Source organism: Haliotis cracherodii, unplaced genomic scaffold (genome assembly GCF_022045235.1).
Source record: "Haliotis cracherodii isolate W230 unplaced genomic scaffold, xgHalCrac1.p SCAF_18, whole genome shotgun sequence".
Classification (NCBI taxonomy): Eukaryota; Metazoa; Mollusca; class Gastropoda; order Lepetellida; family Haliotidae; genus Haliotis; species Haliotis cracherodii.
The window spans coordinates 11,808,992-11,832,096 of NW_027266273.1; the positions used below are offsets into that span (position 1 = coordinate 11,808,992).

The 23,105-nt window shown below is 39.9% G+C and overlaps 1 protein-coding gene across 3 annotated transcripts in view; it reads right to left on the reverse strand.

Annotated features, from left to right (window-relative positions):
* Positions 1–15,821, reverse strand: part of LOC139465772 (zinc finger protein 263-like) — a 94,204-nt gene extending 78,383 nt beyond the window's left edge. For 2 of the 3 annotated variants that reach the window (XM_071247667.1, XM_071247663.1), the window contains exons 1-2: positions 15,804–15,821; positions 15,503–15,551 (exon numbers count right to left, since the gene is read on the reverse strand). The gene's annotated coding sequence lies outside the window, so the exon portion shown is untranslated. Of the gene's footprint in view, positions 1–15,502; positions 15,552–15,711; positions 15,755–15,803 lie in introns of those variants that run through there. The other variant, XM_071247665.1, reaches the window with a different exon arrangement.
* Positions 15,822–23,105: the final 7,284 nt, after the last annotated feature.

Genomic DNA, 23,105 nt, shown 5'->3' on the forward strand with positions numbered 1-23,105 from the left:
ACATAATCGGGGCGAACTGGGATTCGAACCCACAAACATAGGTTTCTGGCGTGCCCAAGGGACGCAATTCTGCACAGCGAATCGCGGCGCCTTAGACGACTGGGCCACCCGTGGCCCCCATTGGGCCAAGAAAGGGCCCACATTCACAAAGCAATCTTAGCACAAAGACAATCATAACTTCCATGCTTTAACATCGACTTACAATCATCTTAGCAGTGATGATCTCCCAGGTGAGCTAAAAAACAGTGTGCACTTTGTGTGAACCCACAAGGTGGAGTTACACAGTCCGCACACTGGTTTCTGTGTTTATAAGCCATAGTTGCAATAAATATTGAAGTCAATTCTTTATTACGGCTTATTAAAATCATGAAGTGCACTTTCCTCAGTTATTTGCTGCAAATTATACGTGGATTGGTTACATAACAGGGTGTTGGATGAGCAAGTATGGAAAGATCATTTCAATTACGAATTGTGTAGGTTATTTCTCCAGTAAACCTGACTTAAAGAGACTAGTTTACCATTAGCACACTTACTTAGACATAATGAAAGGATAAACATCACCTATCTAAAGCTCATGCGAGACTCAGTCACGGTTCTCTCAAAACATTTTAACTATGACTGATGTATAAAATATGCTCTCAGAGGTATTTCTTAATTCCTAATTTATGGGAGTGACTAATATGCCTGTTGCCAATTACTTGGGGGGGGCACTGACACAACTCAGTTCTGGATGGATGCTTGTTTCATTGATTTTGACTCAAGGACCCTTACCTCTATCATTACACAACTGTTCAATGAGCCCTTGCATCTAAAATTGCTACCATACAGAACGTAAAAATAGTGCCATGACACTGTAGCTCACCTTGATATATAGTCAACAGTTTAAACAAAAGTCACTTGTGAAGATCCGAGGTCGAATAGGTCTTTAGCAATGCATGCTTGCCGTAAAAGGCGCTATGCATGTCGTAAGAGGCGACTAACGGGATGGGGTGGTTAGGCTCGCTGACTTGGATGATGGATGTCATCGATCCCAATTAAGTGAATCGATGCTCATGATGTCGATCACTGAAGCTTGCTGATACGGTTAACGTCTTTGGTCATGTGGACAAGGTGTCCGACCTTGTATCAGAAGGCCTTGGTTCAAATCCTATCACTGGACACAATTCCATGGTCTCTGCAATTACTCAACATGTATTCCACAACAAAATCACCAGAAAAAATAACAAAACTACACCTTCATTTTGTTTGTTTGTTGTTTAACGTTGCACTCAGCAATATTCCAGATATATGATGGCGGCCTGTAAATAACTGAGTATGGACCGGACAATCCAGTGATCAACATCATGAGCATCGTTCCACACAATTGGGATGCGAGCCTGACCACCCGATCCCCATGGTTGCCTATTACAACAATTATAGTCGCCTTTTACGGCAAGCATGTGTTGCTGAAAAGCTATTCTAACCCAGATCTTTAAGGGTTACCTTCAGTTTGTGACAAAACAGTTACATATTTAATTGAATATTGATTCTCTAATGACAGAAGTATCCACAGCACTGACACAAACCTAGCTCTGTACATTGCAAATATATAGGGATGGCTTTCTGTACCAATGCATTAATAATATATTTTTAATGTTGATAATGTATCGATACAAATTTATCAATACCAACACTAAATTAAAAACACCTCACAGCCACAGAAACATTTACATTTGTTAAGATTACTATGCTTTAGACGGACAATAAGGCAGAAAATTCAATTTTAAAAATTTGATGTTTGTTTAACGCCGCACTCAGCAATATTCCAGCTATATGACCGAGGTCTGTAATAAATCGAGTCTGGACCAGACAATCCAGTGATTGACATCATGAGCATCGATCCACACAACCATGACAACTGGGATACAATTACATGCATCAACTATGTCAGCAAGCCTGACCACCCGATCCCCTTAGTCGCCTCTTACGACAAGCATAGTCGCCTTTTACAGCAAGCTTGGGTTGCTGAAGACCTATTCTACCGGACCTTCACGGGCAATAGCAAGCATGGGTTGCTGCAGACCTATTCTACCCTGGATATTCACAGGTCACATTTAGGGGATCAGCCTAGTTCATATTTAGCATTAAGCTGATTAACTGCAGGTGTAGATAGTAAATATGTTACCTATACACATACAAAATAACTAGTTTTGTAACTAATCAATACATCAATATATTGTGACACTTTTGAATCAATACATTCATACAATATTTCCCAATCAACGACACCCCTACAAACGCATACTTACTTCATGTATATTGAGATTGTAAGCATGTTAAAAAGTTTGGGGCCAAAGTATAATGAATGTGAAATGTTCAAAACAAATTACATTTACAAAATGCTCTGTTTTACTTGGGTACAACTCTAACATTCTGTTAAATCACATCATAAAACTATGTAACATCATACACTGAATTGAATAAAAAATATTTTTAAAAAAACAACAACAAAAACAAAACATATCACCAGTTACCTTTGGAGGGTGTGACAGTCCTACTGATCAGAAAAGCTACAAACTGTTCTTTTTTAGGAGAGGAGTCATGTATTGGGGAGATGAAATCCTTCAACCTCCTATTATCTACAAGAATTAGATTTGAATTAGAAATCCCTGACAAAGTGTACACAAGTTCTTTGTAGACGTAGGATCAGTGTGACGTCAACATTGTGAGTAGGCATTCCTCACTGACTGCCAAAGAAATATTCAGACAAATATAGACCCACACTCGCTGTTAATAGCCATAATTGTTTCACAACAGCAACATACACCTGATGATGACAGTATGTGGGTATTAATAGAAGCAAAGTATGGTGAAGAAGATCCGGACATACTGAATACTATTATTTAGATGTCAAATTGAAACATGAAGTGTTCCGAGTCAATACAAAACAAACTTGACACATAGGACAAAAGAAAGGGATAAAGAACAGGCCACATTCAATTGTATACTGACACACTTTGAAAACGCATACCGTATTCGACATAATAAGCGCCCAGGGCGCTCTCAAAATTAGAAATAGGGGGCTCTTATTAGAATATTATTTTAGTGAAAAACAACAGAGTTGAAAGATTGTAAAGTTCGTGGTTTATGCTGACAGCCTGAAATATTTACATACGACAGATATATTTTCCCACAATTTAATTTCCCATGATTAAGGATGCATATAACACATGTATTATACGAGAATAAATAAGTCTTGTGCATATTGATCAATTGGAAGGGGTGCTAATTGGGATTGTTCACTAGCCAATATATTAGTAAATATCGCTGTGGGCGCTTATTAGAGCAGGGCGCTTATTACATCAAATACAGTATTCAAATTTTTGTAACATTTGACAAAATGGCCACAAAAATCCAATTTGTTGTTCTGTTTGTTTGTTTGTTTGTTTGTTTGTTTGTTGTTAAACGCCGCACTCAGCAATATTCCAGCTACATGACATCAGCCTGTAAATAATCGAGTCTGGACCAGACAATCCAGTGAATGATATCATAAGCATCGATCCACGCAATTGGGATCGATGACATGCATCAACCATGTCAACGAGCCAGACCACCCGATCCCGTTAGTCGCCTTTTACGACAAGCATAGTCATCTACCTGTGTAAGGGTTTGTGTTCACCTGTGTAAGGTTCTGTTCACCTATGTAAGGGTTTGTGTTCACCTGTGTATGGGTTTGTTCACCTGTGTAAGGGTTTGTGTTCACCTGTGTAAGGGTTTGTGTTCACCTATGTAAGGGTTTGTGTTCACCTGTGTAAAGGTTTGTGTTCACCTGTGTAAGGGTTTGTGTTCACCTGTGTAACGGTTTGTGTTCACCTGTGTAAGGGTTTGTGTTCACCTGTGTAAGGGTTTGTGTTCACCTGAGTAAGGGTTTGTGTTCACCTGAGTAAGGGTTTACCTGAGTAAGGGTTTGTGTTCACCTGTGTAAGGGTTTGTGTTCACCTGAGTAAGGGTTTGTTCACCTGAGTAGGGGTTTGTGTTCACCTGTGTAAGGGTTTGTGTTCACCTGAGTAGGGGTTTGTGTTCACCTGAGTAAGGGTTTGTGTTCACCTGAGTAAGGGTTTGTGTTCACCTGAGTAGGGGTTTGTGTTCACCTGAGTAAGGGTTTGTGTTCACCTGAGTAGGGGTTTGTGTTCACCTGAGTAAGGGTTTGTGTTCACCTGAGTAGGGGTTTGTGTTCACCTGAGTAGGGGTTTGTGTTCACCTGAGTAAGGGTTTGTGTTCACCTGAGTAAGGGTTCACCTGAGTAGGGGTTTGTGTTCACCTGAGTAGGGGTTTGTGTTCACCTGAGTAAGGGTTTACCTGAGTAAGGGTTTGTGTTCACCTGTGTAAGGGTTTGTGTTCACCTGAGTAAGGGTTTGTGTTCACCTGAGTAAGGGTTTGTGTTCACCTGAGTAGGGGTTAGTGTTCACCTGAGTAAGGGTTTGTGTTCACCTGAGTAAGGGTTTGTGTTCACCTGAGTAAGGGTTTGTGTTCACCTGTGTAAGGGTTTGTGTTCACCTGAGTAAGGGTTTGTGTTCACCTGAGTAAGGGTTTACCTGAGTAAGGGTTTGTGTTCACCTGAGTAAGGGTTTACCTGAGTAAGGGTTTGTGTTTACCTGAGTATGGGTTTGTGTTCACCTGAGTAAGGGTTTGTGTTTACCTGAGTATGGGTTTGTGTTCACCTGAGTAAGGGTTCACCTGAGTAAGGGTTTGTGTTCACCTGAGTAGGGGTTAGTGTTCACCTGAGTAAGGGTTCACCTGAGTAGGGGTTTGTGTTCACCTGAGTAGGGGTTTGTGTTCACCTGAGTAAGGGTTTGTGTTCACCTGAGTAAGGGTTCACCTGAGTAAGGGTTTGTGTTCACCTGAGTAAGGGTTTGTGTTCACCTGAGTAGGGGTTCACCTGAGTAGGGGTTCACCTGAGTAGGGGTTCACCTGAGTAAGGGTTTGTGTTCACCTGAGTAAGGGTTCACCTGAGTAGGGGTTAGTGTTCACCTGAGTAGGGGTTATCCAAGTACTTCATAGAACTATTATCGAGGCAGATCAGTGTTTACAGCAGTGTTTGAAATAAGCACCTTGCAGGTTGATTTCATGTTGGGCCTGTAGTTTCAAACTTGCATGTGTCCTTATGGCCTGCAGTCAAATTGCGCCTAGGTCTATTTGTCATAATAAGCTGCTGTTTCTTTAAATGAGTGCCTGAAGACTTTAGCCAGGGACTGGAACCTCTAAAGCCTGTGGGTCCTGATAGCAGCCTGGCAATATTTTTTTTATTTCGAACACTGGTTTAGAGACAAACATTATCTAACCAATCCCAATCAATACATAACATCCAAATGGATAGCCAGAGGTTAGGAATAATGAAATGATGCCAATTCTAGCCATGATGATGATCTAAAGTATGTTGATTTCACAAAGTTTATTGATTGCATCAACAAATGTGAACTAAACCATTTCAAACACGACCTCCAGCAATATGACTTGCATGAAAGTACAGGGGATGACATCAACAGAAACATAATATATCAAGCCAAAAAAAATATTCTGCATCATACGTGTATACATACCGTATTTCATTCAGACACTCTTTACCCCCGGTGTTTAATCGAAAAGATAATAATGGGGAGAATTCCATGCACAAAAACAACCTGGTGTTTAATCAAGACCCTCGCATTTATTTGAGTGAGTGAGTGAGTTTGGTTTTACGCCGCTTTTAGCAATATTCAAGCAATATCACGGCGGGGGACACCAGAAATGGGCTTCACACATTGTACCCATGTCGGGAATCGAACCCGGGTCTTCGGCGTGACGAGCGAACACTTTAACCACTAGGCTACCTGACCGCCCCCGCATTTATTTGAGACCAGGCGTTTAATCCAGGAAGTAAGGAAGCTAATAGATCATACATAGCTGGCAAATTCAACTGTTAAAAATGTTACACTCAAATTTAATATTCCTCAGAAGCTCAACAAATAATCTATAATGATTTATGAATTTCAATTTCAAAGCAAAAAGTTAAAATTTTGCATGGAACAGTTTTAATGTTGAACAGCACAAGATATCTTTGATTCAAGATTATTAAGTTTCTATTTGACAAAGCTCTCTGTGGGGGAATAATAGAGCAACAACGAACAATAGTTCTTCTGGATTATTGGCAACATTAGACATTAAATAATTATTATGATATCATAAAATAATACGAATATGCATAGATAAGTAATGGAAGGTTCACCAAAACAAAACAGCATCATCATGATCATCTATCATAATGATACACACAGAAACTGCAAATATGATATCTCCAACATGGCAGATAAATCTGAAATCAGATTGGAATTCAATGCAAATTCAGTAAGACATCCTAGTTTTGAAACTGATGGACAGCAAACATCATGCCATGCCTCGAGACTTTAGCAGGGATTTCCAACAAAGTGCCCTTGGCAGAAAAAACAACAACATTCAATTAGACTCTAAAATTATACAAGTAATTTTCCAGATGCTAATTTTTGGAGTGAGTGAGTGAGTTGGGTTTAATGCTGCTTTTAACAGTTTTCCAGTTATATCGCGGCGTGTCAGCTTAATGTGGGACGAAAGCCCGAAGTGATGCAGGTCTCAGACGTTTACCACTTTGGTGAAACCCACGAGTACGGGTATGGAGCTGACAAACCTAGAAACATAATCGGGTCGAATCAGGATTTGATTTGAATTGGGGGTAATCATAATTTCAAATTGGAATTTCTTAAGGACATTTTCTACAAACTTCTAAGGCTCTATGATACAGCTACTGGTCCTTCAGTCTGGGGGCGGTGAAAATCTAGGGGGAGAAGTTGTTTTCTCCCAAAATACAATTAATTGACATAACCCAGGGATTTATCTAGGATTCTAAAGTCAATATTTTCTTCAAAATTGGGATTGTTTATAAGTTCTTATTTTTCTAAATTCTGAGGTATTTTATTAAAACATTGGAATAATGTACAAATAAACATATAAGTCTCTCCCTCTTTAATGGTTCTGTTATAAGTGATATACAGTCACCTCCACAAAGCCACAATACAAGGTACAACTATGTCCACACTTATTGTGAAATTTTCTATTCCAATTTGGGATTTTTACTGACCTTTGTTCCAGAGGAGGGGCAGAAAAATGGCCTCTGAACAGGTCTAGAATGAACCCAGTAATCCAAAATGAGCAGCAGAATATTTGATAGGACCAATGGTGTCTACTTCAGTCAAGATAAATCCCTGATACCACAGCCCACTTGAACTAATAATCAATATGTCAAACATCCAGTTGTATGTTTTACCTAAACTGAAATTTTGGCTTGTTTATGAATAAGAAATATTTAAATTGGAATCTATTAATCTATTATAGGTTAAAAATACTTAGCATTCCCGAGCAAAAGAAGGAAATATCCTGGATGGTCTTCTAGCTTGAACAGGCACAACAGACTTGAGGAATTGGTTAAACTTTAAATACTGATCATTGAACAGTTCTCAATCTTGAGTATTCTTTCCATACATCTTTCATGTAAGTAATAGGGGGCATGGGTGGCACAGCCATCTAAAGCGCCGCGATTCGCTGTGCAGAGTTGCGTCCCTTGGGCACGCCAGAAACCTATGATTGTGGGTTCAAATCCTGATTCGCCCCGATTATGTTTCTTGGTTTGTCAGCACCATACCTGTGCTCGTGGGTTTCACCAAAGTGGTAAACGTCTGAGACATGCATCACTTCGGGCTTTCCTCCCACATTAAGCTGACACGCCGCGATATAACCGGAATACTGTTAAAAGCTGCGTAAAACCCAACTCACTCACCCACTGTAAATAATAACAATGAATATAACCACACGCTATATACTGTTTTACATGTGTGAGTGAGTTGGTGCTGACACTGCTTTAAACAGTATTCCAGTCATATCACAGCGTGTCAGCTTAATGTGGGTGGAAAGCCCAAAGTTATGCAGGTCTTCAACGTTTACCACTTTGTTAAAACCCCAGTCTGTCATACATCTGAAAATGAAGTCTCTGGGCTCCTTCTCATTATATTTTATAACTATTATTTTAACAACTTTTATTTCTGTAAAATATGTTCATTTCAGAGACTAGATGTTAGTCTAGTGAAACCCATGAGTGTGGATATGGTGCTTACAAACCTAGAAACACAAGTGGGGCAAAACCGGGATTTGAACCCACAATCGTAGGTTTCTGCTTCGGCACAGCTCTGCACAGCGAATTGCGGTGCCTTAGACGACTGGGCCACCTTGCTGTTCACATGAGAGTCCACAGGACAATACACCTACTAGGAAACGGTGCACTAGCATCAAGTCTTGTCTGTTAGAATATTGACGCTTTACACAGGTCATGGACTCATGCTCAATTTTATTATCAGATTCCCCACAAATCTAGTAGTTAGTGGAAAATAATCAATAACATCTCTTATGATTGATTCCTTGGTTGTAACCAATTATCACTGAAAATTGATAACTGGAAATACCATTAATAACTACACCGGTAATCTACCTATAATTCTACTGCCCTGAGGGCACTACTTAACCACCGGAGGACCACCATGAAGATCTGGGTTAGAATTGCGAAAACAAACAAACCTAACACCAGGCCATCTAGGCCAAAGTATAACTTCTTTCAGTTGCATTTAGAAGTTGGTGTGATGAAGAAAGACAAGTTCTATGGATGAACAACTTCTTTGTTACAATAAGTGTGACGCTTCGGTGTAGATCCTAACAATGTAGACCCGTGAAGATCCGGGTTAGAATAGGTCTTCAGAAACCCATGCTTGCCGTAAAAGGCGACTATGCTTGTTGTAAAAGGCGACTATGCTTGTGGTAAGAGGCGACTAATGAGATCAGGTGGTCAGGCTCGCTGACTTGGTTGATGCATGTCATCCTATCCCAATTGTGTGGAACGATGCTCATGACGTCAATCACTGGATTTTCTGGTGCAGAATCAATTATTTACAGACCGCCGTCATATAGCTGGAATGTTGCTGAGGGCGGCATTAAACAAACAAACAATCAAACAATCAATCACTTACATTGTAACGTGAGGGATCGTTGTTCATAATATCAATCACCGGAGCCTTATCTGTACTTCTCTTTCCCTCTACACATGACTGACTAATGGACATCGTCTGACTTGTACATAACCATGGTTACTTGTAAAAAACACAGTAAACACCCCATTACACAAACTTTGTGAGGGTTAGCGTTATCCTGGTAGGCCTGAACACACGTGTACTTTGGCCTAAAGAAAGACAAGTTCTATGGATGAACAACTTCTTTATTACAAATAGTGCTTGGGGTCAGTAAACAACTAGTAACAATTATGTTTTTGAATGGCATGAAGAAGTGATGTACACAAGGAAGAGTGAGTGAGTTGGGTTTAACGCCGCTTTTAACAGTATTCCAGTTATATCATGGCGTGTCAGCTTAATGTGGGACGAAAAGCCCGAAGTGATGCAGGTCACAGACGTTTACCACTTCAGTGAAACCCACAAGCACAGGTATGGTGCTGACAAACCTAGAAACATAATCGGGGCGAACTGGGATTCAAACCCACAATCATAGGTTTCTGGCGTGGCCAAGGGACGCAACTCTGCACAGCGAATCGCGGCGCCTTAGACGACTGGGCCACTCGTGACCCCTACATAGGAAGAGAATTTATGGATGTCAACTTCTTTATTATGAGGAACACAACATTACGTATATACTTACTCCTTCAACTAAATTATTTTGGAAAGTGTATCATCTTGTATTGATACAGAAAAATGTATCGTATCACTGCATGAAAAGTCATGATGCACCGATTGTATCATTTCATCACAATGAAGCACTATCAAGCATGTCAGCAAGCCTGACCACCCAATCCATTAACATGATTAAGTCTCTGCTTACAACCGGCACAGGTTGCTGGGAACCAATTCCTGCCTGGGACACCAATATCAGTTCAAGCATGTGAAGTGCTGGGATATATTGATCAACCTCGGTCATCAAAAATATTTTTAGTTTTTCAATGAGAGCACAAGTGAATGTTGTTTTAGGCCATATTCAAAAGTATTTCAGCTGTGTTATTGTGGCCTGCAAATAATGAAGCGTGTACTATATCAGAAGTGGATGATTTACATCAGCAGCATTTAATGGCCGACAACAAGCATTCAGAAAATATCCAACAATAATCTCATTAAAATCAGATCTAAGTTCTGCCGCTAAACAAAGATAAGGACATCCCTTTACAGGTCATGTCAGATCAACCTTTCGTGAACCTTGGCCTCCCACTAAAACGACTAACAAGAAGTCAACATCAGCCAATTAGAAAGCAGCTTTCTTAAGTTAATGGTGCTCGTTTCAACCTGGCGACTTCCATTTCAGACTACGCTTGAAAAAAATGTTGACACAGTTCTCAATAAAATTTTGAAAGCTAAACAAATGAACATTACGGAATGTCTTATATATCGTTGCGATTGTATGGCAATGCTTCCCACGTACTGTGCAACGCCTCCTCCGTTCAAATGTTTATCCCACGCAAACGAGAGATAGACGATAATTTTGACGGAATCAGTTGTATACCCCGTGTTAACGTTTTCGATGATGCATGATTAGAAAATACATTCCGACTGTCACTTTCATGATCTGGTAAGCTCTGATTGGTCGGATGACAGGTAGTTCTGACATGACCCGTAATAGGATGTCCTCCAATCTTTGTTTAGCCATAGCGAGAACTAAGATCTGATTTTTATGAGATTGAACCAACAAGGAATTACGGATTGTTTGTCCCTAGTGAATAAATAATGCTAACCCCATTCCTTTGGAGAGGTACTTACATCATTGATTCACGATGGACAGATAATCCATAATTACACATTTTGATCAGACACTTTAAGTGAGACAATAAAGAAAAACAGATGAAATGACAGCCCTACGGACAAATTTCAAAGAAGGCAGTCCATTGTTCAGATGATGTCATGTAATCAATTTGTGACGTCATGAACAATTGATGACGTCAAATCATAAACTTCTCAACAATGAAGCACTGTGACGTCATCTGGCTTCAACTGACAAATCTGCATTGAAAAATGGCTAAAATCCACATCTGCAAATTTACATAATTATTAAACACGATCATTCAACCCTTATAGGTAATATGGTGCAAAAGTATCCACCACCTTTTAATAACACAGCTCTTACAACAAACACGGCAAGAGAAGATCCGGGGTAGAATAGGTCTCAAGCAACCCATGCTTGCCGTAAAAGGCGACTATGCTTGTTGTAAGAGGCGACTAACGGGATCGGGTGGTCAGGCTCGCCGACTTGGTTGATGCATGTCATCGTATCCCAATTGCGTGGATCGATGCTCATGATATCAATCACTGGATTGTCTGGTCCAGACTCGATTATTTACAAACTGCCATCATATAGCTGGAATATTGCTGAGTGCGGCGTTAAACAACAAACAAACAAACAAAACAACAAACACAGGCTTGTTCAGGTCTATTCTGCCCCTCTCTCCAAAATATGTGTTTTTCATACACTTCTAATCATACTAACAAAATGTGGATAAAAACTATTATAAACATTATTTTTAGCATAAAGTGAATAAACTCTATCAACAGGCATTAATAAGCCCATGTCTCCTTGTGCTATTTAAGAATGCCTCAACCATATTAATAGTAGAATCTATCAATGTATTTAGTACATAGTTAATGTCCGTATCATTATCTTCAGTAAATTTATTTACAGTTCTCAAGCATGAAAGTCACATGACCCCCAAAATAATTCTCATCAAAAATATAAAACATTGAGATCTTATACAAAACCCAACTATAGTATAATAGGTACAGAAGCTCACCTATAAGAGTCGATATAAAACTGGGGAGGGTATGATGTAGGGCTGGCTATCGATATAGATTGTAGAGATCGATAATCGCTAACTAAATATCGATCAATTATTGATGAATATCAGAGAAGGAACTTTAAGCAAATATGCAAGAAAGTCCTTGAGAGAAATCAACATATTTCATGCCACTGGTGAGCAGTTACACACTTATGCATTGATTACTTTGTGAATGTTTGAGATATAACAAAAACAGTTGCTTTCCGTCGTTGACAATTGACATGATTAACAATAACATGTCTGTATCAGTAAATCTAAACTTCATTTCATCACAATAGTTTATGTAAGTTATTATCGATGACCAAAATTTCATATCGATAATTGTTAATATTTCTCTTAATTCCGATTACTGATCTTTTCAGCCAGCCCTAGTAAGCAGTGTTTCCATTTACTGGTAATTACCAGTTTTTTACCGCTAAAGTTGGACTTGGGCTGGTAAATCATGTGACTGCCAGTCCCTTGGGACCGGTAAATAAAGTAGCTTATAAATCTGTGATATTCACATAAGTATATTTTTCAAACAATGTCAGCTTGTCTGTTACCATCAGGATTTCCCATTGTTGATTTTTAATGCAAGGAAATGACATTTCGCTTTGGTTCAAGGTTAAAAATATATTTGTAGTGACTTCGTCTTGAAATATTAAAAAAAAAAAAGAGAGAAAATTGTGACTGAACTTTGTGTGAATGATATGTAGATCCTAACTAAGTTACTTCAGAGATGACATTATTGCAATGAACATGATGTTGAAAGAATTATAACAAGGTAATTTTCATATGGTTTTGTATATTTGTTGAAAGTTGGGACTGACACAAATTAGGGGGGATTTGTAATTTTTAGAGCTACCAGTCCACTGGGACTGGCAGTTTCAACAACCAGCATCCAGAGTCAGACATGCTAATTATGGTAAATTAGCTTTTTATCCACAATATGATTAAATAAATCTTAATAACATCATTTATAAGCACACAAAAAATTAAATTTTCTTGTCCAGGTCTCACTTCTGTAAACATTCGTAAAACTAGCTATTTTTAATAGCTTCAAACGCTCTTAAGATCAGTATCAGATGGAAGGATATCAATGACATAAAAACTGATCTATACAGAATGAGAAACCTAAAGCTAATTTGCCACAAGGGTATCTGACGTGTCTGTTGCAGAGAGGTGATAGCCATTTGTTTGATATTCCCAAACCATGAAAACATTCAGCATAACAATAAATAGTATTTTGAAGGTGATAAATACATGTTGAAAATTGCTTTCAAAGATACACTGAATTAAACCTTTTATCCAAAGATTGAATTATTTATGCTCCAGGATCCATTTCCTAAACTAATTTACACTATAACATAAAACGTATAATATAAAGCTGACCAGATTGGTTAACTCTTCATTGGTCTGACAGTAACATGGGATTTCCATGCCATAAATTGTGATAATGCCTTCACTAATGTCAGGACCTACTATGATAAAAACCCTGGGGGATTTAGGTTACAAAGGGACCCCTGCCATTCAAGCTGGGAACCTATTGGTTGGTTGGTTTGTTGTGTAACGCCGCACTCAGCAATATTCCAGCTATATGACAGCGGTCTGTAAAAAATCGAGTCTGGTGTCATAATATCGATCATTGGACTGTCTGGTCCAGATTTGATTAGTAACAGGCTGTTGTGATCTAGCTGGAATATTGCTGTGTGGGTGGTTGAACAAACACACCATGATGACGTTCATCACTAGGGGCCACTTACCTATTAGTGTATGAATATGGCAACATGCTGCTTTTACTCTTATCAATATTTCAGCACAGATATCAAATAGGAAATCAAACCCATGTCTACATCCTGGGAAGTAAACAGGTTAATCACTAATGACTCTGCTGGTTATAAGTCACAAAGATCTACATTAACAAGGAGGAAAGCCCGAAGATGCAGGTCTCAGACGTTTACCACTTCGGTGAAACCCACGAGCACAGGTATGGTGCTGACAAACCTAGAAAACATAATCTTGCAAAACCGGGATTCGAACCCACAATCATAGGTTTCTGACGTGCCCAAGGGACGCAACTCTGCACAGCAAATCGCTGCGCCTTAAACAGCAGGGCCACCTGTGCCCCATTCAGATTGAACATTCACACAAATCTTGTTTGTTTTGCAGATAAAGCTTCCCTCAAATTTGCACAACTTTGATTGCCAATGTGCTAATTAAGACACTTACATAATAAAAATATATTGTGGAAATGTAACAAGTACCATCATTTTAATCAAAATGGTACTTAAACAATAAGATCCAGATTTCACATCTCATAAACATAATTATTAAGTTTTATTATAATTTTTAGAATGGTCTGTAATTCAAGCACGTCCTCATCAAGTTTTCCAAAGAAGAAAATAATGGTTGGATACAGCTATTTAACAAAAGGTTAATAAAAATATTTCAATGAACAAGTTAATATTAAAGAAATAAGATTGTCGTGAATTCTGGTAATTCCTTTTGTTTACAACATGTACAATGGATACATACACAAAATTTCATTTTTATATTTATTATAAACATGTTTCAAAATTGACAATTTAGTATGTCCAGTGAAACCCTGTTATTCTAGAAACTCCACATTCCAGACAATAACTGTTTGGAAAATCAATATACATAGACTAAAGTGACATACCTGCTAACCTGAGAACCCTTAATCCAGAATTCATTAAGAGTGGATGCTTTTTATAGGAACAGTACCGTCCAGATTAACAGGGTTTGATTGCATAGTAGTTCTTTTGAGTTTAATTATAAAGTTAAATAATACCATACCAGAACATGTTAAAATAGATTCATTACACACTTATCATGCGTAAAAATGATGTAGGACAACATTCATACCAAACAAACACATAATATGTCAATAAGAGTTTTGTTTAACTCATAATATAGTTTGTTGCTTTACAATGCTTTCTCAAAAATAAGAAATGTTCTCATTTTGATGTTAAATTAAAATATTCCTCCATTGATACTTATGCTTTGGCAGATTCTAATGTCACTTAGTTCTCCATGCAGAATGAATGTCAGTCATCTCCTGTTATGACTCACTGAGTAATCATCACATAGTTCACTCCTGCCAATATGGGTTGGGCCACTGCAAGGAGAACAGCTCATTTTTCTCCGCAGTTGCCCGAATAATGATAACATGGAGGTAATTATTTTTCAAGAGTTGTCAACCAGCTGGAAGATACCTTAAATAATGAACAGGTTACTTTTGAACAGTTACAATTTGTATTTCCACGGCCACTACGACCTAATTCAGGAGACGGTGAAACTTCACTTTATTCCCCTAAATTACATTTCATTCCTGCGCATCAGGTGACTAAATGAAAAAATGACAGCATATGAATTTCTTTCTCCACAACATACATAAATGTGTTGGGCATACAGATGATGTAACGAACAGATTTGGAAGACACACGGAGCTATTTTCTATAAGGTAGGCCCCGACTGTCGTGCAGGTGCCGTCTGCAAGTTGATATAACATTCAGGAAACTAGACGCAAAAGGATTCACAGATTAAACAAGTCAAACTCTCTATGACATTATGACGATTACTGACCTGAACATGAGATTCCTCTTCACAAGCTGTCCGTTGATACAAACGTCATCTGTAAACAACAAAAGCAGTCAGCTGTCATTGGGAAACGTTTGGCGAACTACAAAATAAGCCAGGAAAACCGCAGCGTTGAATCGTTCACTTCGGATGCATTGTCTAGCAAAGTCAAAGTTTGAATTGACAAACTTTTTGCAATAACAATAAATTCAAACCATCTTGCAACTGCGCAGCATTATATAAAACCGTATTCTTCCACTTCGCGTGTACTTTTTAGTGTTTCAAATTTCGCCCCCCACCCACGCACCTGCAGCCATTTTGGATTATAGGCAGACATTGGCAGACTAGGTCAGCCAGCCGCAGTTTCGCACATACGATATGACGCAGTAAATTTTACATCCGTTACCAATCTGGACATATTTACTGCAGTTGGGTAGCTTTATTATAATTATGCATAAAATGTTGACCTAAGGTTCTGTTTGGCTTCCAGTAATTCATAATTCAATCAATAAACCGTAGCTAGGCAATCTATTTGCGTAAGAGGTGACGTCACCAAGGCATTTCCCTGGGCTGCCCAGTTCAAGTCTACAGACTTTTTTCAAGAGCATCATGACTGACAAAGCTTCACAGGTACCATCGTTGTGAGCCATAATTCACGCAAAGTGCGGGCCTCGCTTCACTTTAGTGTCTACGCGTGGGATATCGAACGGCACCCGTAAATCTCGTGCAGTGAGGTGCGGGGGAGGGTGACCCGTCTGGTTCAGGTCACGAATCTAGGTCAGGTCACGAGTTCTCGCGCTCGTGTTGGCAAATAATCAAGACTAATGCCCTCAGCATGAATAGAACAACTGCGTCCACGTGCGCTAAGTTGAAACCTTTGTTTATATGCTGAAACGAGTATGAAGGGCGGCACAATATTTATCTATGCGGTGTTTGGTTATATATCCTCTTTGTAAAAGCTACACTTTTATATCTAGGTCAATAAAGCAAAGAGTCTTAACACAACTTTTAAAAGTTTTTAGAGGAGTTAGGTTTGACAGCGAAGAAAAATCAGAAAATCGGCAATCATTTTCTTGAGGTCACGAAAGTCTAAGTACATATTTACAAGATTTTTGACATACTTTTTAAACCCCATTTTCTATTGAAATTAGGAAATATAAAAGTGTGCATATGTCATTAAAAAACTTTTCATTGAACCAAGCCAAGGTCAATTGGTGTACACGAACGTTCAGCTCGTAAAATCTCGGACACCCGGCAAGTGACACATGTAACGAATTTGGCCACGAATTTATTATTGCGTGTACAGATACTTAATTTATTTTCGTAGGAATTGTTTGTGTGACAATAATATAAGATCTGCCTTATGGCCGACAGTGGTTTTGGTATGGAAACTCAACTATTATGACGTGACAAGCAGATGACGTCATATGAAATACTATGACGTCATAATGTCAGGACATTTTTACAAGACGGCGAATGAACAACCACATAACTTTTTGATTGTTTTTTTTTATTATGAACAATGATAACACTGTTTACACGTTTATGGGGAGGATCGTTAAGAAAATTGTCAGAATTTTGGAAAAGCTTACATTGTGGACATTGTTTACAAACTGTTTAATGTAGAGCAAGGTTACTTCTTGATTTAACCGCGCTAAATTGAATTTGAGTGAGTGAGTATGTTTTTACGCCGCTTTTAGCAATATTCCAGCAATATCACGGCGGGGGACACCAGAAATGAGCTTCACACATTGTACCCATAAATTGAATTTGGATCCGAACGCGCAGCTTGAGGTTTCAAATGTGACATTTAGCGCGGTCAATTATTTTAGGTAACCTTGGTCTACTATGAAAACCCAGTATGTCCATCTCCATTCTACCATGAGTAAATAAAACGCTTAGTCTTTGATGTCAGCAAATTCATTGAGTGAAGCGGCATGGGTTGAGTCCAGTATTTTGAGAGGGTTGTCGATCAGAATTTACGGAAGCACGGAAAACAGCCTTTAAACCAAAAATGGCGCTCAATATGCACAAGCAGTTTAGTTGCACCTAATACTTCACTTGAACCTATGACAGGCACTGTATGTAGCACTGCAACTTCGTTAGATAACATGAGGTGGGCACCCCTGAAGAAAACTAAGCAAGCCATGTAAAGGTTTCGTTCTTCACCGCGCGTCACTATTGTGACGTCACATCGCTTATTGTGACGCAAGGTATGACGTCACAGTCTTGTCTAGAAAAGCGCCAAATAGCAATCTCGCCGTTGTCCTCATAACCTGAAATACATTCTCTTTGTAGATTTTTATCGTGTTTTCTGATTGAAATGTATTACCACACATCCTTTATATGTTGTAGTAACCACAACTTTGCATTTTGTAGCCTACAATTGTACATTTAATTATTTAAATACGCCTCCCGACAATGACTGTAAAATAATTACTATTCTAAAAATATTAACTTCCGCCGTAAAGCGGCCGTCAAATCCGTCGGTTTCAGCCAGAAGGGGTTTATTGTGATTTGATACCCCTGATCGACCAACCAAACCCGAGTATGGTAGAATTCACAATATCGATAGCGGTGATATTCGTGGAATATTCATGAATAGCTGCCTAGGCAAGTGCGGGTGAGTTTGTTTATAAACTCGAGTTAAATGTTAAACACTTTGGGGCAGAACTAAATTAGCGGGTAAAAGAAACGCCACCAAATAAATAATGGTCGTCAGTTTTTCAACAAATTTGCCAAACAGCACGAAACACAGTTGGGAACACATATCTGGAATGCAACTTACCTATTCCCTGTGAACACATGCACGCGCTTCACGTGATTTGCGAGAAAAGTGAATTTAATCACTAAAAAATGCAAAATGTGCACAAAGTTACCCGTTTGAAATTCTGGTATAAAACCTAAGCAGTACTGTCTCATCACATGAAACCGTTTCAAACAACGAACATGCCTCGACGTACCGCAGAGTAGAGGGAGAGCGCCATCGTAAAGTTGCAAGTGGGAGCGACGCAGGAGCACGTTGCCAGGATCATGGGCTACTTCAAGTGCACCATTGCCAGACTTGTCACACGTCACAGGCAAACTGGCAGTACTGCAAACAGGCCTAGGAGTGGAAGACCTAAGGTCACGACCCCACATGAAGACCGGTATTTACGGGTGCTTCACCTAATGTCCAGATTCCTAACTGTGACGTCATCATCCGAAAACAGCCTTGACATCCAGTCTGCAGAAGGGCCGTTGCAAGACGACTCCGCCTGTATGGTCTCCATGCCTTATAGACCATTCAAGGGCATGACGTTAACGTTTATACACCGACGTCACAGACTGAGATGGGCCAGGACTGTACAGCAGTGACAGCAGAGAAATTGGCGAAGAGTGCTTTTCAGCGACGAGAGTAGGTGCCAGCTCTTCAAGTCTGATGAGTGGGTTCGAATCTACCGACGACGTTGTGGCGTCCAAGAAGTGGAGCCTTATAGAGGTGGTAGTGTCATGGTCTGGGATGGCATCTGCGGGGACCAAACGACAGATCTGGGCCCACTTGCACAAAGTGATCTTAGCGCTAAGACTATTGTAAGCCTATGCTGAAGTAGGGGAGTTACGATCATCTTAGCACTAAGATCGCTTTGTGCTAGTGGGCCCAGGTCATCATCGACGGAAATCACCGTACGTCGTTACATTGATGAGGTTTTGCGGACTGTGTTACTGCCTTGCCTGCAACGACACCCACGGACGCTGTTTCAGTAGGACAACGCCACCCCTCGCACAGCTCGAGTCACTAGCCACTTTCTGAAAGCCAACAACGTGACCGTATTACAGTGGCCAGCCAGATCACCGGACCTGTCGCCCATAGAGCACCTCTGGGACCAACTTGGACGCAGGATTCGGAAACGTCAACAGCCGCCATTGACGAGGGATGCCTTGACAATTGCCCTGCAGGAAGAATGGCGTAGGATCCCTAATCAGGATGTCAGGAGACTCGTGTACTCAGTTCGAAGTCAAGCTGGAGGGGGTCACATCCGATACTGAGCAGTGTGTGTAGCACGGGACTGTCAAAGAGATCAACGTCGATTCTGCGGGTGATCGAATACTGGACGGTGCACCCAGCATGATAAACGTGTCTACAGAACTTTAAGTACGTGGTTTTTGATCTTGTGATTTTCAAATACCGTTTTTGAATAATTGGTTTTGTTTTTTTTAATAAAACATCAACTGATACTAAATTTCGCGTCTGTTTTGTTATAGACCAGAAAATTGTTTGGTGGAGTTTCTTTTGTCCGGTAGTTTACTTTCAGTCTCGGTGACACTCTGGCTTTCAGAGAACGTGATCAGTGTGAAAATATATAATAAATAGAGCATTTGTATTTCTTGTCAAATAACATTTCTCAACTCGTGACGTGACAAGTTGACATTTTCACTGGTGACTGAATTACTCCATGAGATAAACATGTTATTCTTTGTCAGGTTACGAGAAGATAAACATGTACTAGTTTGACAAGAAAAAACAAATAGTATCTTGCCATTTATATGACATACTTCATGGTTACTCGGGGTTTCAGGGAGGTAGCCTAGTTGTTAAAGCGTTCGCTCGTCATGCTCAAAACACTGGTTCGATTCCATATCCCAACAGTCTCAAAAATTACGAAAATATAATAAACTGGAATATAGGAAACCAAAACGGTCATTAATTATTATGATGAACTGATGTAAGATATGGCATGACATGTAATTCTCGTCATAGCCAAGTACGCCACAACGAGGTACAACCGTATTTGAAAGAAAACTGCCTTCCTAAACTTTTAAGACCCGTAAAGATCCGGGTTAGAATAGGTCTTCAGCAACCCATGATTGCCTTAAAAGGTGACTATTGTTGTCATAAGAGGCGACTAACGGGATCGGGTGGTCAGGCTCGCTGACTTGGTTGATGCATGTCATCGTATCCCAGTAGCATGGCTCGATGCTCATGCTGTCAATCACTGGATTGTCTGGTCCAGACTCAATTATTTATAGCCGGAATATTGCAGAGTCTCGGCGTTAAACAACAAACAAACAAACAAATCCTAAACTTTAAGAATTTATCAATTCCAGTTGGTCCAAGAGGGCCCTTATCCTACCTCGCCCTTTCAAAGGTATGGAAAGGTAATACATGTATTTTATTTCGACAGACCCACTGATAAGTATGATAAGAATAAAAGACAGCTTGAAGTTGTTTTAAAGCGTTTTTCGCCCGCCCCAAAGACATTCTTTAAAACTCCATTAGCCTTAAAAATTAAACCGCTTGACCTGATAACCGAAGGAATGTTTGGTCAAGGTCATCTACCCGAACCACCCGTAAAATCCTGAGGCCTTTAAATAAATTGAATTGGACATCATCGACGCGTCACCACCACGTGATAGGCGAATCAAGTAAGTCGATCATATCGTGTTGTTATGTAAGTATGACAGTGATGATAATTCGTTTAATAAAATATTAATTCATATTATTCGTTGACGCTATCTCTCCGCAACAACAAACGCCTGTGTACGTTTTCACAATGGTTTCACGAACAGAACATCATACTTTTCTCTACACGTATTTCTCAAAGAGTATGTCATTTGAAGTTTGAGATGTCCCACAGCTGCTTTCCTCTCACATTAAGCTGACACGCCGTGATATAACTGGAATACTGTTAAAAGCGGCAGTAAACCCAACTCACTTACTCACTTCCAAACCTGCACATTCCCAACACGAGGGACAGTTGGGTAGCCGAGTAGATAAAGTGTTCGCTCGTCACGCATAAGAACCGAGTTTGTTTCCCCACTTGGGTACAATGCGTTCAGTTCTTTCTATAAATAATACCCAGGCGTGATGTGATGGAATACTGCTAAAAGCGACAATGCGCCATGCTTACTCTTCCGGCACTGGCTTGGTTGTGGATTTACAGGTTATGAGCACATAATCTACACCCGAGAATAGACACATGTTTATAATATGGAAGCGGCTTCTATTTGGAAGGTACATATACTGTGTGTTTTCTTGTCATTTATAGGCCAAGTTGTTGCCAGGATCTTGTACACTGTAGTCTGTCTTTTGTTCCCAGGATTTTGGACACTGTACGACTTCCTCTTGTTGCCAGGACATTTGACACTGTAGTCTGTCTCTTGTTGCCAGGATATTGGACACTGTACGATTACTCTTGTTGCCAGGATATTGGACACTGTACGACTTCCTCTTGTTACCAGGATATTGGACACTGTTGTCTGTCTCTTGTTGCCAGGATATTGGACACTGTACGATTACTCTTGTTGCCAGGATATTGGACACTGTACGACTTCCTCTTGTTGCCAGGATATTGGACACTGTAGTCTGTCTCTTGTTGCCTGTATATTGGACACTGTACGATTACTCTTGTTGCCAGGATATTGGACACTGTACGACTTCCTCTTGTTGCCAGGATATTGGACACTGTAGTCTGTCTCTTGTTACCAGGATATTGGACACTGTACGGATTCCTCTTGTTACCAGGATAGTGGACACTGTACGACTTCCTCTTGTTGCCAGGATATTGGACACTGTAGTCTGTCTCTTGTTACCAGGATATTGGACACTGTACGACTTCCTCTTGTTACCAGGATATTGGACACTGTACGACTTTCCCTTGTTGCCAATATCTCGTACACTGTACGACTGGTTCTTATTACCAGGATGCTGTACAGTGAACAACTGCCCCTTGTTTCCAGGATCTTGACCTCTTTACTGTTAGCCTTTGTTTGCAGTACGAGCCCTTGTTTGCCCTTTGTTATTACCAGAAACCTAAACTGTACAAAGTGTACACTGTATTACTGCATAGTGTTACAAGATCTTGCACGGCGAACAGCTGCATTCTAATTGATGCCTGCAACTTGTTTGGCCCACGTTGAGTTAGTCTGTCATAGGGACCCTGAGACAAGTATGCTCAACACAGCCAATGCAAGTCTATACTGTTTGCAAAGGTTTTTTTTGTAGATTACTGCAGTTTCTGAAGATGTCTCTTGTCTTCTATTTAAAACGGGGGAAGGGTGGTCCAGTCGTCTAAGTCGCCGCGATTCGCTGTGCAGAGTTGCGTCCCTTGGGCACGCCAGAAACCTGTGATTGTGGTTTCGAATCCCGGTTCGCCCCAATTATGTTTCTAGGTTTGTCAGCACCATACCCGTGCTCTTGGGCTTCATCGAAGTGGTAAACGTCTGAGACCTGCATCACTTCGGGCTTTCCTCCCACATTAAGCTGACACGCCGTGATATAACTGGAATAATGTTAAAAGAAGCGTTAAACCCAACTCACTCATTCACTCTATTCAAAACCATTGAAACACTATTGTGTTGAAGTTGAAGGGACTAACGTAAACACTTCGAGTTATCCGAGGTTCGACACAACAGAAAATGAAGAATAGACAAGGAATATGCAGAGACCATGCTACTTTGAGACAACTGCAAGCTCGATACATCCTAGTTCGACACAACGGATATTCTATATTTTTTAAGATACATAGCAACTGGTTTTTTATTCTATAACGTATCTTCATTTCAAGGACAAGATGTTAGTCTATCGTTGGAATTCAAAGGCAGAATAGGTCCCAGGTACCCCAATTCT